The sequence below is a fragment of the Amia ocellicauda genome, unplaced genomic scaffold (assembly GCF_036373705.1).
Source record: "Amia ocellicauda isolate fAmiCal2 unplaced genomic scaffold, fAmiCal2.hap1 HAP1_SCAFFOLD_35, whole genome shotgun sequence".
Lineage (NCBI taxonomy): Eukaryota > Metazoa > Chordata > Actinopteri > Amiiformes > Amiidae > Amia > Amia ocellicauda.
This window is the reverse complement of record NW_027102920.1, coordinates 723365-741214: the sequence shown is the minus strand read 5'-3', so window position 1 is coordinate 741214 and position 17850 is coordinate 723365. Positions and strand designations below refer to the sequence as shown.

The following is a 17850-nucleotide window of genomic DNA, read 5'->3' as shown; positions in this document are numbered from 1 at the left end:
TTCAACACCCTTTGCTGCACTGATATTTTTTCCTCCATTTTTCTTTTTTCTTTTTTTTTTTGCCGGAAGTTCCGTCAATACCCTCCAGCCTTTAAGAGACATCATGCAGCCAGGCTGCTTGGCTTGCGGCCACACCGTCCTGAACGCGGTCGATCTCATCACATCTCGGAAGCTAAACGGTGCAGGGCCTCGTCAGTACTTGGATGGGTGACCTCCTGGAAATACCAGGTGCTGCAAGCTTTTTCGTCTCCTGGGTAACTTCATCGTTGCTTTTAATACTCTATTTCTGTCTGGAGGAGATATAATTGAAGAATTGTACACGTACCCGGCTACTTTCAACACCCTTTGCTGCACTGATATTTTTCCCGCCATTTTTCTTTTTATTTTTTCTTTTTTCTGGAAGTTCCATCAATATCCGCCAGCCTTTAAGAGACATCATGCAACCAGGCATCTCGGCTTGCGGACACACAGACCTGAACGCGCCCGATCTCGTCAGATCTCGGAAACGAAACGGGGCAGGACCTGGTCAGTACTTGGATGGGAGATCTCCTGGAAATACCAGGTGCTGCCAGCTTTTTACGTCTGCTGGGTAACTTTATCGTAGCTCTTAATACTCTCTTTCTGTCTGGAGGAGATATAATTGAAGTATTGTACACGTACCTGGCTACTTTCAACATCCTTTGCTGCACTGATATTTTTCCCTCCGTTTTTCTTTTTTTTTTTTTTTGCTGGAAGTTCCGTCAATACCCGCCAACCATTAAGAGACATCATGCAGCCAGGCCTCTCGGCTTGTGTCCACACCGTCCTGAACGCGCTCGATCTCGTCAGATCGCGTAAGCTGAACGGGGCAGGTCCTGGACAGTACTTGGATGGGTGACCTCCTGGAAATACCAGGTGCTGCAAGCTTTATACGTCTCTTGGGTAACTTCATCGTAGCTCGTAATACTCTCTTTCAGTCTGGAGGAGATATAATTGAAGTATTGTACACTTTGTCTTAGGGACAGTCTGGCTAGCAGTGACTGAGTGGTTGACAGACGACAAGCATCGGAATGTACGTGCTCTGTGATGTCATAGCAGTCAGCTGAGAGAGGCTCGTGATGTCATCGCTGAGCTGTCTGTCTGTCTGTCTGTCTGTCTCTCTCTCTCTCTTTCTCTCTCTCTCTCTCTCTCTCTCTTCTCAATTCAATTCATTTGTATTGTCAAAGCAATTGGACATACATACATACATATATATATATATATATATATATATATACATACATATATACATCTATACATGCTAGAAAGTCATTACAATGTTATCTTAAAGGCTAACTAAGCAGAACATATATCATTATAGAACAGAGTTCATAGGTCAACACATGGTTTTAGGGAACAGGCACGTAGGTCATACCGTTTGACAATGTCTCCAAGGTTCTCATCGTAAATAACAAACAGAAATCAAACTATCTTCTGGGCTGACCTTCTAGCTTGACCGTATCTTTCTTAAGTATACAAGAGAGAAAAACAGGTGTAAGAAAATAATTTCTAATTTTCCTTCTACACATATATACATACATACATACATATGTAGCGTTATGTTGGGTGTATTTTGATAAGAGCATTTGGGCTCTGAGCTGAAGCACTGATCTAAAGAAGACCTCTCCCCCCCCAAAGTTATCAGATTTCCTTAGCTCATCAGCTTGGAACTGGTTTGCATCAAAGTGACAGTTTTGGGGAGGATGGCACCGAGAAGAGGCCAAATAGTTTGGAATTCTGCTATGAGATGTCTGGAGAAAGGGGCCTGTTGGTGATAAAAACTCTTTGAAGTGGATGAGAGCCGAAATCCCGACATAGAGCTACGAACCCAGGCCAACCGGCATTTCCAAAAGATGGCATGGATTGACATCAGTCATAAATAAAGCCTCCCTCCAATAGGACACTTGGGGCTGAAACCGAAATCCAATCTCAAGAACTCAGGGACCAATCACCTACTGATCTGACAGACTATAAGGAACAGCGGACAGTCTTTCTCTCTCTCTCTCTCTCACCTGAACCAGAATCTCGCTGCCACAGCTCAACCTGTAGCTCTGTTGCCAGAACCGGAATCAGAAACCAACCAAGTCTTTGCCGGCAACAGAAGAGTTAAACTGGGAGAAGGAGATTGAGCGAAGAATTATTTTAAAGGACTTTATTAAATAAATAACTTCACAGACCCACCTGATCAGTGGAGTTTTACAGCTGGACAATTGACTAAGTCGACTGAATACGAAAGTGTCAGTCACTTAAATAGCTATTTGAGTCTTAAGAAACTTGACCCTTGGAATAAACAGGGCCCTGCTTTCCTCAAAGACTTTGTCTTCAAGTAACTACGGTGGAACCCTGCTTACAAAGAAGATTTTGTGCACTACCTTGGAGCCTTCAAACCAGTGGAAAATCTGTTTGGAAAAAACTCTACATTCGCGAAACCCCAACTTCCAGGTGCATCGACTGAGTGGAAGTTCTTGGACAAAGCCGAACCGGACTGCCTTTGTTCCAAACCACACGGACCTCGTGCCGTGTGCTGTTATCTGAGCCCGAAGCCAGAGAGGCCTCTCTGCGACGAAGTTCACATAAGTTTAACAGTTTGGAGTTCATGATTCATGACATTTGAGAAATCAATTAGAAATGTTAATCTGTGATTCATAACTCTAGAATGTGTAATATCATTTAGTTTTCTTAAATATAAATGTGTGTTGCATTCAACTGTTTTGTTGATAATTTTAGAAATAAAATCTGACAACGCCGAGAAATATCTTCTCATTCCTGTTTAACTGTTTAGTCTGAAATTGACACAAGTTAATAGACACCAGATTATAGGTGGCCCTGCCTATCCTTAATCATTGAATAATAATCAGTTAAGGGAAATTGTGGTAACAAGTAATGATAGGATCTTTCTCTCCACCTAAACGTTAATGAGACTGATATATATATAACGAGAAGTTACCTGACATAAATACTAACCTGCGTAGTTATTGAATGTCTGACTAACAATACTAATGAGAGACTCACCTTCGTCTTACTAACCGGTATTGTAGTCAATGTGTTTATAACCTTTTTTGTTTAATGATTTGTGTGTTATCATATGCGATCCCATGGTCTTTGATTTGGTCACGGAAGTGATTTGTCTTTGATTTGTTGATCTAGAGTTGAATTTTAATTAGTTTTTCCCTTTTGTATAATTAGTGTAGTGCTACATTTAGTCTTTGTTTTTGAATAAATTTGACAATTTATATCTTTGGAATTGGTGTCTGCATCCAATTATTACAGAAAATGAGTTCTACAAGATTCCAGGATTCGTGATAAGGTGATACTATAAATTCACTTCTTTCATTGAATTTTATAAGTGTACCTTACGCTACACCTTTGACCACCACGTCTTCCTCCTCCCACTGCTTGACCTCTATTGTGACCTGGATCACCTGCCGGCTCCATGTTATCGCTGTGTTGTTGAGGTGGATAGCACGCATTTCACTCGATACTCGTACCACAATGTGAAATCAATCATCAATAACCAGTTGGCAGTATTGGAAAAGCAATTACAAGGGCCTGCATACATACAGTAATGTCAAATCTGATGTGGAAGAACAATTCCTTTATCCCTCTGTTCTCCACCAGGGTTGTGCTGATCGCCTCGATTGGCAAGTTTGCAGTGTGAGGAGTGGATCCATGTCGTCGTTCCTAGGCACTTCACAGCTGTGTGGGTGGTCAGGAGCACCTGGTAGGGCCCTGTCCACCTGGGCTGTTGGGAGGACTTTCTCTTGTGTGCTTTGATATACACAGTCATCTTGCTGGAAGGGGTGGTAAACCTGCTGGGATGGTTCAGTCTGGGCGGCTTTCATCTGTGAATGGACAGCTTCGAAAGCACGTGTTAGTCCCATACAAAGAGACAACATAGCATCATCCATCAAGTGGATGTCCATTTCCCTTACAGACAATGGAGGAGTGATGGAGAGTCTCATAAGTCATCCCATAATAATCTCACACGGAGAAAGACCTGTTTTTCTCAATTTGCTGACGATTTCATTGTCATTAGGACTATAGGAAGGGGATCTGGACGTTTGAGTCCTGTTTGTTTGCATATATTAGACAGCTTATTCTTTAATATCCCATTTTGTTTCTCCACTGCTCCAGCTGACTGAGCCTGATGGGGCAGTGAAAATGTTGTTTACCTCGCAGGGCTTTGCATAGTTCCTGCACTATTGTCCCAGTGAAGTGAGTGTTCCTATCACTGGAAATTTCCCTGGAATGCGAAATCTACATATAACATCCCTTAACTGTATTTTTGCTACTTTTACTACTTCAGCCTTCCTACGGGATAGGCTTCAACCCATTTAGAACACCTATATATTATTACAAGTATATATTCATATCCACAACATTTAAGCTTTTGAACACAATCTATTTGCATATTGCAGGATTATGAGCTTGACAAATGTGGCAAGTTCTACAATATTGCTAAGCTGTTACTATAAAACCTGGGGCAAACCAATTTAAAAGACTGATGCACACATCCCCCCTTTGCCCGTGTGGCCAACACCATGCGCCACATGGGCAAACCAGGGAAAGAGTGCCTGTGAGGCAACCAATGCATTAGCAAATGTTTGAGCTCTCTTATGGAAGGTGCAGTGGCCAGTTGCAATTTCCTGGAGCTTTTACAGTGCATCTCAAATTAAATTTCATCCAGCCCCAGGTCATAAAAGTCAAACCCTAGTTACGACATACATAACACATACATTTTGTTGCTTCAAAGAGAATACAAAAGTCAGCAAAACATTCTTTTTTACAAATTCAGTTTGTAAACTGTATTGTACATATATTTGTTGCGTTTTGATTTATAAACATTATACATTGTACAAATCTTAAGTGAAGGGCAATGGACTGATTCTGACTTCATGGCTGTCATTCTATTCATTTGAATAATGTGACATCTCCACTAATAGTACATTATAAATTAAACTATCAATAGAAGAATATGTGCTACTGCGGACGTCATCTGAGCAGTTTCACAATATATTGTAGATTCCTATAATCTGGAAAACCTTTAATTATAGTATTTTAACTTATTTCTCCACTGAGTCAAGCATCACTTCAGCGTAGTGGACCTCAGCATTGGTCTGTTCAAGTTGCTGTGAGGCTGTCTTTAAAGCCGCGCCCTCGGCCTACTGTGTCTCAACAAGAACACCAGCATCTTCTCCATATGGGTCAGACATCGGTTCCTTCAGGACACGATTCATAATATGCATATCTGCCATGTGGAATAAATCAGTCTGAAGACACAATGTGTGGTTCACACAACATCAGAGATCGTCCTTATAAAAGGCATCTCTATCACATTAGTTGACATTCGCACAATCTATAAGGTTTCTAGTAAAGGGACAATTCAAAATAATAATAATCTTGATTCCAATTTATCTCATTTATCAAATTATTTCAGTACAGCACTCAGCTGTCGTCAGCAGCATCATATCTCCTGTGTTTATTGAATCAGCTTTACTTCCTAGTGTAGATACTCTTTTTGTGTGGAGTTGTCAAAGTTTCAAAACAATGTGCTTATCTTTGTCCTTTTATCTAACTTAAATACCTGAGAACATTACAATAACTATTACAGCAGCTCCTTCAACACCATAGTTAATAGTAGTTGGGTAAATGATGGCAGTTATTAATCTTTGTTTCTCAATTCATTTTTTACCAATAAACCATAATTTGAAATTATTTCCATACTCCTATTATTCCTATTTTCATTATTATTAGTTTTATGCGGTTGTCATCTAGTATGTGATGTATTCGTCTGTATCAACATCAATATTATTATCATTATTAATACAAGCAGTGTAAATTACCATTCATTACACTCTTGCTCTGTTTGTAATAAGTTATGAACCCTTACACGTACTTACAGTCTCTGCCTTGTCTCTGACTTCTCTCTCTCTCTCTCTCTCTCTCATCTCAGGCTGCTTGTCTGCTCAGGCGAACAGGGGGAGCAGAGGAGCACATACGGCCCTTGCCCCCTGCCCCCCTCTTCCTAATTGATAGGGTATTTCTGTTTGTGAAAGGACTATTTCCAAACAGTTTTATAACTTGCCATGACTATGTTTCATTAAATTAGTTATGTTACACCTTTAGTTATACCTGTAGTAACTTCATTATTTTCCCTCATATTCCAGTCAATCACCATCAGAGTCTCTCGTGGCAGTACATTTGTCTCACACAGAACAAACTCTCCTTTCTCAACCGCTTTCAATTTTGGATAACATCGCACTGCATCCCAACAGCTGTTCTTTCTCCTATTCCTAATTTCTTACAAGAAAATGCAAGTTATATTTGATCGATTTGTATTATTACTATTTATATACATTTCACTACATTATTGTAGTTAATGAATGTATTTAATCTTTGGAAAATAAGCCTTTTCATTGATCTGAATAATGATGTCCAGGTACTTCAGGAAAGCACATTTTCAAAAAATGTGTCCAGTCAATGATTTCCCCAACTAAGAACCTGCGTGGGCACTAAGACTGTCCTCCTGCGCGGCTCATGTCTTTATTGTGTCACTTCCTCCTATTGAAGTCCAATCTACACCAGTACAGGTTCAGAAGAACTGTTCCCGAATCCAGATTGAACTGATCAATAGTTAATTTCTTACCTACACATTGTATTTAGGGATCTATTTCTAGGGATTTAAAAACTCTTCATTGTGGAACTCATAGCTTCCAAATGAGCACATCGTTAATTTCCTGGAGTATCTGGTTATCTATTTATCAATATGTAAGAAACCTTCACCGAATGTTTGTGGTTGCCTCGGATTCCTATTTCTAAATTTGGCTCTAATTCCATTTCTAACATGTTACTTTTAACTTCTGTATTCGTAAGACCTATTTAAATAACTTAATTTTGTATTATTATTTCTGTTTGCAATAGCATTCTGTGTACAGTTAAATGCTGACTTTCTTGTAGGTCTGTTATTACAACATATTTAACTGGCGTTTTTTAGCTATCATTCTGTAACTATTTGTGACTTATGACTCTCTTAGTCATATTCTGGACTATACAGTACATGAGAAAGTCAAAATATGGACATTTACCTTGCGCAAACTGAAAACGTACAAACATACAAAGAGACACATATTAATTTATATCCATAGTAAATTCAGATACCATGGTTTTGGTTGGCATGTCATATTGACCTGCAGTGTCTCAAACTACCCTTATTTATTACTTATCTAGTAATTTTCCTTCAGTATCTTGAGGACTGCATTTATACTGAAAAACATATATATATATATATTTTTAATTTGTCTTCGGGGCATTCAGATTGAATTATGCCTGTTGTCTTTTCTTTCTTTTCTCTAACAAATGTTTTAAGATAGCTAGCTTTGGTTTCTCATTTCTTAATGCTTTGTATTCCTATTTTGCAGAACCGTTTTTAGGTGCTCAAGTCTATCTGAATCAAAAGTCCCATCTTCTGGAAACCTTAATTTTCTGTCACCTATTGTCCAGTCAAACGCACCGCTTCACTCCATAGTTATCATACATGTACCTTACATGTGTACCTTTAAGTGGCGGGTCGCCCGTCTTACTAGAGCTGTTCCCACACAGTAACACGTTTTCCCATTTTCTATGTATCGTTTTGTACACAACAACCAAGGCGTGCAAGCCCGCAAAATAACAATAAACGACAGGGGAGAAAACATAGCAAAAAACAAGAAAACACAAATAATACTAAATCCTATATAGGAATAACAACAAACATGCTTTTCAATGTTTGCATTTATAGAACTTGTATATAACTTAATGACTTTTCTTCATTTACCATAAACACTATAAACTTCTATGAACTATAAACACGTTATTTTATATTATCACCGGCGTATCAGATATTGAACAATTAATTAGCGCTCCTTTTTTTTTTTTTTTTTTCTAATAGTAGGTCAAACCCACTTAAGCCTGCGGGAACCCAGACAGGAAAACACAGTCCTGTTCCTTCACAAACAAGAAGACACAGTCAAGTCTATGGTAACCCTAAGAAACCATGCTCCTCGGTTATTGGTGTCAATGGATCTCATTATCCTGAAACTTTCATGATCGAAACATGGAATACTGTTTGTCAGTTTCCATAAAACTATGCATTAAGAGTAATGCAACAGTCACTTATCATTTTGAGCAGCTGTATCAATTGATAGTTAGATCTCTGTAATGAAATGAATAGACAGTGATCTCAGATGTAATGTGTGAATTGCATTTTGAAATGGTAATACTTTGATGTAAGTTGTGTCATTTTAGTTCAATGAACAAATGATCTGAGGTTGATGTGTATTGTATCCAAGCAATTGTAAAAAAGTGTTAGAGTTTTGAAAAATGTGCATTTTGATCATCGGGTGTGAGTTTAGTGTCTAGAGTTTTGAAAAATGACATCAAGGTTCTGAAATGAGTGCCAAAGTGATTGTGAAAAAGTGTAATATCAGGGGACAGTGGCTATTAGTGATCTGGCCTTCCGTGGCCTCTGTATTAATGTAACAGGTCACATTGTATGTGTACACTGATACTTGATAGTATAATATAGTACAAGTAAAAAACATACATAGGTATCATAGAAGTATTTTGCAGAAATGATTATGGATAGTTATCAAAATGGAGAGGAAATGCTAAATCCAGTCTCCCCAGGCTGAGCTTCTATTGCTGCACCTGCTAAGTGGCTGCTGGCCCCACTATATGGATAGAGCCACACCAAGTACAAGAGTCTCCCCATTGCTATTTATATCTCCCTATCCAGTCTTCTGTAGGTGTCAGGGTGGGGTGCCTATTCCCCTGCATGCTTTGAAACCTATAGCACCTGGGACGCACACTTGGGATCCGGTTCCTCTGCCCCTCACATACACATGAGGAATCCTAGGTGCTCAATACGTCATACTGTCTCTTTCATCTCATGTGTAAACTATGGACAAATACATGACTAAACGTGTTTAGTTGCTTTTCCCAGAATGCTTTGCGCCACGATATGCAAATAACGGGGACTATGATTGGCTCCCTGACATTACCCACACTGCGACTGATGCTACCCATTTCACTACCCAACAAAGACCCATAATATGCGTGTGTCTGTCTGTCTGTCTGTCTGTCTGTGTGTGAAAGTGTGTGTGTGTCTGTCTGTCTGTCTGTCATGTAACTTGCACATCTGTGAGGGCACCACTAATGCCGAAAGAGATGTACACATATTGTTTATTTTCCATATATATGTATGTATGTATGTATGCATGTCCAATTGCTTTGACAATACAAATGAATTGAATTGAGAGGGAGAGAGAGAGAGAGAGAGACAGACAGACAGACAGACAGAGAGACACACATACACACACACACACACACAGAGAGCCAGCCAGCCAGCCAGCCAGCTCAGCGATGACATGACGAGCCTCTCTCAGCTTACTGCTATGACAGCACAGAGCACGTACATTCCGTTTAACAAATCGTTAAACAAAAAAGGTTATAAACACATTGACTACAATACCGGTTAGTAAGACGAAGGTGAGTCTCTCGTTAGTATTATTAGTCAGACATTAAATAACTACGCAGGTTAGTTTTTATGTCGGGTAACTTCTCGTTATATATATATCAGTCTCATTTACGTTTAGGTGCCGAGAAAGATCCTATTTGTTACCACAATTTCCCTTAACTGATTATTATTCAATGATTAAGGATAGGCAGGGCCACCAATAATCTAATGTCTATTAACTTGTGTCAATTTCAGACTAAACAGTTAAACAGGAATGAGAAGATATTTCTCGGGGTTGACAGATTTTATTTCTAAAATTATCAACAAAACAGTTTAATGCAACACACATTTATATTTAAGAAAACTAAATGATATTACACATTCTAGAGTTATGAATCACAGATTAACATTTCTAATTGATTTCTCAAATGTCATGAATCACAAACTCCAAACTGTTAAACTTATGTGAACTTCGTCGCAGAGAGGCCTCTCTGCCTTCGGGCTCAGATAACAGCACTCGGCACGAGGTCTGTGTGGTTTGGAACAAAGGCAGTCTGGTTCGGCTTTGTCCAAGAACTTCCACTCAGTCGATGCACCTGTAAGTTGGGGTTTCGGGAATGTAGAGTCTTTTCCAAACAGATTTTCCATTGGTTTGAAGGCTCCAAGGTTGTGCACAAAATCTTCTTTGTAAGCAGGGTTCCACCGTAGTTACTTGAAGACAAAGTCTTTGAGGAAAGCAGGGCCCTATTCGTTCCAAGGGTCAAGTTTCTTAAGACTCAAATAGCTATTTAAGTGACTGACACTTTCGTATTCAGTCGACTTAGTCAATTGTCCAGCTGTAAAACTCCACTGATCAGGTGGGTCTGTAAAGTTATTTATTTAATAAAGTCCTTTAAAAGAATTCTTCGTACGGCTCAATCTCCTTCTCCCAGTTTAACTCTTCTGTTGCCGGCAAAGACTTGGTTGGTTTCTGATTCCGGTTCTGGCAACAGAGCTACAGGTTGAGCTGTGGCAGCGAGTTTCTGGTTCAGGTGAGAGAAAGAGAGAGAGAAAGACTGTCCGCTGTTCCTTAAAGTCTGTCAGATCAGTAGGTGATTGGTCCCTGAGTTCTTGAGATTGGATTTCGGTTTCAGCCCCCAGTGTCCTATTGGAGGGGGGCTTGATTTATGACTGATGTCAATCCATGCCATCTTTTGGAAATGCCGGTTGGCCCGGGTTCGTAGCTCTATGTCGGGATTTCGGCTCTCATCCACTTCAAAGAGTTTTTATCACCTACAGGCCCCTTTCTCCAGACATCTCATAGCAGAATTCCAAACTATTTGGCCTCTTCTCGGTGCCATCCTCCCCAAAACTGTCACTTTGATGCAAACCAGTTCCAAGCTGATGAGCTAAGGAAATCTGATAACTTTGGGGGGGGGAGAGGTCTTCTTTAGATCCGTGCTTCAGCTCAGAGCCCAAATGCTCTTATCCAAATACACCCAACATAACGCTACATATGTATGTATGTATGTATATATGTGTAGAAGGAAAATTAGAAATTATTTTCTTACACCTGTTTTTCTCTCTTGTATACTTAAGAAAGATACGGTCAAACTAGAAGATCAGCCCAGAAGATAGTTTGATTTCTGTTTGTTATTTACGATGAGAACCTTGGAGACAATGTCAAACGGTATGACCTACGAGCCTGTTCCCTAAAACCATGTGTTGACCTATGAACTCTGTTCTATAATGATATATGTTCTGCTTAGTTAGCCTTTAAGATAACATAGTAATGACTTTCTAGCATGTATGGATGTTTGTATGTATGTATGTCCAATTGCTTTGACAATACAAATGAATTGAATTGAGAGGAAGAGAGAGAGAGAGAGAGAGAGAGAGAGAGAGAGACAGACAGACAGACAGACAGCTCAGCGATGACATCACGAGCCTCTCTCAGCTGACTGCTATGACATCACAGAGCACGTACATTCCGTTGCTTGCCGTCTGTCAACCACTCAGTCACTGCTAGCCAGACTGGCTGGCTGGCTGGATGGGGGGGCTGCTTGCTGCTGCTGCGTACCTTAGCAAGCTTATTTGCTTGACCGGCCTTCCTACTCCTCTGCCCACATGCCCACCTATGCCCGATCTGCTGTTCACCTGGATCACAGCTCCGCCCCAACAAGGCAGATCTTCCCAAAAATGGTACAAACTGATCCACGTTCCCCTCCACGGAAAGCTTTAGCCCAAAATAAGGGACACATTCTGTAACAACATAATGGATGCCCACCCAACCTGTGACAAAACTTAGAAAAAAGAAAAACGGTCAGTCCTCCTGGGGGAGGGACACACAGCCACCCTGGCTGCCCAATATGTCAGCGCCTACCACAGCCTGAGGGACACAGTGACACACGAGCACCGGCTGTAAATATAATGTAAATACTCATTTGTAATGCATGTCATTGTATTTCAAAAAAGGAATCTGGAAATAGTAAACCAATTTTCTTTATTTGTATGTATTTAAGATCACATTTTATTACATTTTCTTTTTCTGTACTTGATAACATCTTATTGTGATTCAAAATTCTATTATTTATTTTCCGTATGTATGTATGTATGTATGTATGTATGTATGTATGGAAGGAAAGTTAGAAATTCTTTTCTCACACCTGTTTTTCTCTCTTGTATACTTAAGAAAGATTAGGTCAAGCTAGAAGGTCAGGCCAGAAGGTAGTTTGAATTTTGTTTGTTATTCACGATGAGAACCTTGGAGACAATGTCAAACGGTATGATGGCAGCATCACTTACAATTTTGACAGCCGGAAGTCCCGCCCTCCCTACGTACCATAGACCGGAAGGCCCACCTCACCTTCCGGTTACCCCCACCTTTGAACCGGAACTTCTCTCTCCTTCCCATCACCCCCAGGGTTACCCTTTTACCCTCCCTTGTCAGCCATCTTGGATGATATCGGCCATATTGGATGTCAGCCATTTGTAAGGTCATAGGTCATCTGGTAAGATGGGAGCCATTTTGTTACCATTTGTAAGGTCATAGGTCATTTGGTAAGATGGTAGCCATTTTGCTAGGGTGACATCCATCATGGTGAGGGTCCGAGTGTACCTCACCCTGCTTGTGTGGAGGTGTAATGTTTTATAGCATAAACTGTGTTTTTAAGGTTATATTGTCTTATGATACTGTTTTAGTAAATTAAAAAATACAAGTTTTAAATACACACATATATATTGGACTTGGTCATGATAGGGATGGTGTTTCCAAAAGAACTCTGGAGAACTTTTTGAACAGCTGTAAAAGCAGGTACACCAGGACGTGGATCTTTATACAGCATTCTCTTGAGCATGTTGGGGAGGGCATCCACTGTTTTCACAATATCCTCAACCAGCAATGTCACATTAGGATTACTAGTGTCATACAAATCACCAAACTTGTGAGCTATTAGAGTGAGGATGGCATCTTCAAGCAGAGATTCCTCAAACATACGTATACATAAACCCACGGCAGCAGGAGTTTTCTTTCTCTGGAAAAAATATATATAATGTCTTATTGCAAAACAAATTTGTAAAACATCTTATAAGGCTTGTTATTTATAACCTTCTCAATTAATTGTATCACTTACTCATCTACACTTTCCAACAAGTCACTTAACCATCTCGAAGGTAGAGTGCATGTTTCTAAGCTATGCAAAAGAGATTTCACTTCTTTCTCAGTCTGTCTGGTGATGCATAGCCCACATAGGGCACGTGCAACACATAACACAACATTTAGAAAGTGGGTGACACTTATTTTGTTACATATAAGAGCGACACTACTCCAGACACTCCCTTGCTCGTGATCTAAAGTTAGACAGAGATGCTGTGCTTGGCTGGGGTCACCTATCAGACAGGCCTCACACTTATCAACTAATTCACGGCCAATACAATGTTGTAACACTAGCGCAATAATGCCCTTTATGGTGTGTGTCATCACTAGTGTTACATGATCATCATAGTTTTTACAATTATATCTCGGAACTTCCCTGTCTGAATCAAAACTCTTGTGGGTTCTAGCAAGGCAAGAACAGAAGCATGCAATGTTCAATCTTGTTCGGGGTCTTAAAGAGTTGACAGAGGAATCCATATCACTGGTGTCTGGTACTCCACTATTCTAATGAAGAGAAAAGAAAATAACACTTAAAACTGTAATGTGTGTCGGTCAGTAAAGAAGTACACAACTATACACAGTTGTAGGACCTCTATATTTACCTCTCTTTCCATTGATGGTCCAACTCCATCATCAGTGTCTGAGGTTTTATCCTCCCTGCCATGTTCATGGTCCTTGTCATCATCTTCAGACTCATCACCAGTGTTGACACCTTCGTCTTCATCAGACATTGGGAGAGCATCCCTGGGGCTCGGAGGAGGAGCGCTGACACTATTCTTTTGATAAACATACAAAGAAGAAAACATGCATTTAAATTCACTTTGCATTGAAATTTATATATACACACATACGGCCTAACAGCATGTAAACACCGGCATACGTTTAAAATTAATAATAATATTCTAAACACGTTTTTAAAGTAAAATAAAGTGTTACCTCTTTTGGGTCCCTGTCTTCCGACCATCTTAATTTTGTGTTAGGTGCCCCCGCATCTTCATCAGCAGCGTGGTCGCTAGGGGGTGTCTTCTTAGCTGGTGTAGCCATAGTGCGCTATGGGGGTTTCCACCAGTTACCGCAGACCTGTTCTGTCCCGAACGGGTGACATGTTTTCTGTGTTTACCAGCATGCTCTTTATACTGTAAATGGTGGCCGGCGGCTCTACAGAGGAGGCGTGGTGTGGGTGGGGTTGGGGGCGTGTGTGGGGACACGTGGGTAAATGGGGGGCAGTGGCTCTACAGAGGAGGAGGAGTGTGGGCGGAGTTGGGTGCGTGTATGGGTGCCACGTGGGTACAGTCATTTGTACCCATTAGGCTCGTGTCCATAACAAATATGTGATAACAATTTATCTCTCCAAATGGTCACCTCACCCAGTGTGTACACGTTGTTTTGAACGTGAGACCATGACCATAGCACGCATAGATACAGATGTCTGTTGGAGATCAACTTTATCGGAGTGAAATAGACACCCCAACATACCGCCCCAACTGAATTCTGTAATAAGAACAACATTTTTGGCGGTTTCCTGGTATGTTATGTGGAATACAATTTTGTGTGATTCTTAGAAAAATTATGAAATACCATTTTGCCCCCCCATAAATAAGCCGCTCCAAGCAGTTAATTTTACACATCCAATATAATATATGAAGGGACACACTCTTCATAATGGCATCTGACTGGGGTCCATTTGATGAGGAAGAGCTAGTAAATGCGTTATCATGTATTGATGGTAAGAATGTTTTTTATAGTAATAGAGTTGGGTTTAAAAGTGTTAGTATATCATGCATAGTTCATGGTTTGTATAATTTAAGGTGAGAGAGAACCGAGATATTACAGCACAGAATAACAGAGCCGAGACTGTCGGGCCGAGCACCCCGCAGGGGACCACGGAGAGTGGAACTCGCAAACCCCAATGCCTACGTCCCGAACAGCGCCTTCCAAACCGCAGGAGACACGTGTTCTGAAGGTGGGCCAAAGCAATGTGTTTAATGGCCAGTTTTATTCAGATTTCATGGTATGCCATAGAACAAGTTGTTACATATTATAAATTAATTACATCTTCTAAAACATTATATTGTGTACATTTATGGGACCAATGTTTGTTTTTTGATTTGACAGTTGTTTAACCCACATAACTAAGCACTCCCCCACCCACCCCAAGTCACAGAGCAAACTTTGAATGGAGGTGTGTAACATTCACCGTTTTTACCAATGTTATTAATAATAATAATAATAATAATAATAATAATATATTTTGTATTTGTTCGAAATGTAGTGAAAAGTCACTGTATAAAGTGTAATTGACATGTTTGTTTTATTATAGCTAAAAATGCGGCACAGCCTGCATTGCCCTGCTTGAGAGGCTTGTCAAGTGGAAAACAGGTGAAGAGATCCGATCGTGCTGATAAAGGGAGGTCCGTTCTACAGCGGGGGAGACAGCCACCAGTCACACAAAGGGGAAACACAGCGCCCAGAAAAGCCCTGAGTAAGACAAACCGGGTGGCACACGACACCACCGATGTGGGGGTGCAATGTGTGAAAGTGAACCGACCGAGCTCCGCTACTGTAAAAAGAGGTAAACGGGGTAAAAGCACGGTTAAAGCCACCACTAGTGGGGATACTGAGATGAAATGTGATCAATCACCCTGTGTTGACATACAGACCCCTGGTGATTGTAGGGCCCTGGTGTTTAGCAAGATATGCAGTCAGCTTGTGGAGGCGTTAAACACCGCTCAGTGCATAATACATGTTTTGACAAATTTGTTAAAACAAATAGGGAATTGCCCCGTTTCTGATGAGAGTTTGATGAATCTGTAATTCACACTGTGAATCAATCAGTCTCTGCAAGATCGAGAAGGGTTGTTACAAAAAACAACCAATTCTGAAAACAACAATTGACAAACAATGAAAAAGGAGAAGCACAAAATCTGTCAGTCTGCTTGTGTAATTAGGGGGGTAATGCGAAATAAAATTAATGCTGCGAAAAGAATGCTGCGTAGGCTTAAATTTAGAACAAATGTGTCACAATTAGCACGGTCACAGACACTGTTGCACACTCTCCAGACGGGAGGCCATCCGGTAAACTTGGAAATTCAGGAATATATAGATCAGGATGTATCTAAGGAACTAGCATCGGTAGCTAATAACAATGATAATCAGATCGGGGGTGGTGATGCTGCAATGTTAGAGATGAATAATGAAAATGATGAACAAATGGCTGAGGGTGGCGTTGGCGGGGACCCTCCTCGGGGGTTTTTGGAGATTATTCGTCGCTATGACCGAGAAATTAATAGGTTTCGGGGTATGGAGTTTTATGAAGAATTCAGGTTTGTGAACCTGGATCTGGTACAATCTTATATGAATGCTGTCCGTATTGTGCATGGAGCTGTGCAAGGATTGCTAAATGAAATATCACACAATGTGGGTCCTAATGATTTTGTACAGCTGAGACCGAGCTCGGGGTCATTACATAATCCTTTCTAATCGAGGAGTCGAAATGTGGGGGAGCTGGACGCTGCAGATTTCTTAGAGAGCATAGCTAATTTACTACAAAGTCACAACAAAATTCTATCACATTTGAGTTTGCGAATAACGGTCACTGTGATTAGAAATATGCAAGGTGGTGGTGGTGCGCGGAGGCGCTTAAAAGGTATTTTATTTTGTAAAATAATAGACATAAACCAAGGTAACAATTTATGTTTTGCTGCCAGTGTGTACCGCCTGTGGAAGGGTAAAGAATGCACAGATTCCGAAATGTTAGATGGTGCCAAACGAATGCATAGCCAGCTAGGGTTTTCAATTCAGAAAAAAAAAATGTTTTTCAGATATTCAGGCATTTGAAAGACTATTGGGGGTCATTATCAAAGTATTGTACCATGAAAACGGATGGGAATATTTTACTACGGGGCCTACACCTATAAATTCTAAGTATCCGTTGCTCTTATCCTGTATCAAGTGTTGCTCATTGCTTCGCTGTCCTCGTCCTGTACCCTCAGTGTTTTCAGAGCCCGTTCTTGATCTTGTAGAAATATATTGCAGAAGAGCAGAACTACAATCACACTTTTTCAATGCTATTGCTTTTTTCTACCTCCCTGGTGAGGTACCAATGCGGGAAGTTTGAGAGAGTATTTCTAAAATGTGTATGATCCAATACACACAGTTATTTAAAAAGCTGACGTCTTGTACATGCTCACCAGAACCAAGCCTAATTAAATAACACATTTAATATAAAATAAGTACATGTGCAGTAGCCACTTGGACAATTACAGATCCCCAGGTCAAAACACAACAGAAAGACATGGAAGATCGTATTTTCAAATCACACCTGTGGCCCCCCTAACTGTAATTTGGTATTAGTGGGTCAAAGGATTTATTTAGTTCAAGTCATAATAAGATTATATTTTGAAAGGAAACACTACAGGATGTAATATTTAAAATGACTGTGAGTACCTTTCATTAACATTGTTTTAAAGGCTGGGACCAATATGGTGGAATATCTCCAACACACGGACATTGAGAGACTCGACCCCTTTGTGCTGCTGCTCAGAGACCAACTCTCAGTTGTCTCTGAGTAGGCTATGGATCAACTTCCTTTCCTAATATGAAGGAGACAATGGATACAAAACCTATAGGCAACTATGAAAAACAGGTGATTATTGTTATTCTTCTCATTATAAACTACTTAATACATCTCTCGCATAAAGTACAA

The 17850-nt window shown here is 40.3% G+C and overlaps 3 pseudogenes; all 3 read left to right on the top strand.

The window, feature by feature from the left end:
• The first annotated feature begins 121 nt into the window (after window positions 1-121).
• Window positions 122-240, top strand: LOC136733110 (uncharacterized; annotated as a pseudogene).
• Window positions 241-455: 215 nt separating this feature from the next.
• On the top strand, window positions 456-574 carry LOC136733141 (uncharacterized; annotated as a pseudogene).
• A 213-nt stretch (window positions 575-787) lies between these two features.
• On the top strand, window positions 788-906 carry LOC136733106 (uncharacterized; annotated as a pseudogene).
• The last annotated feature ends 16944 nt before the right edge of the window (window positions 907-17850 follow it).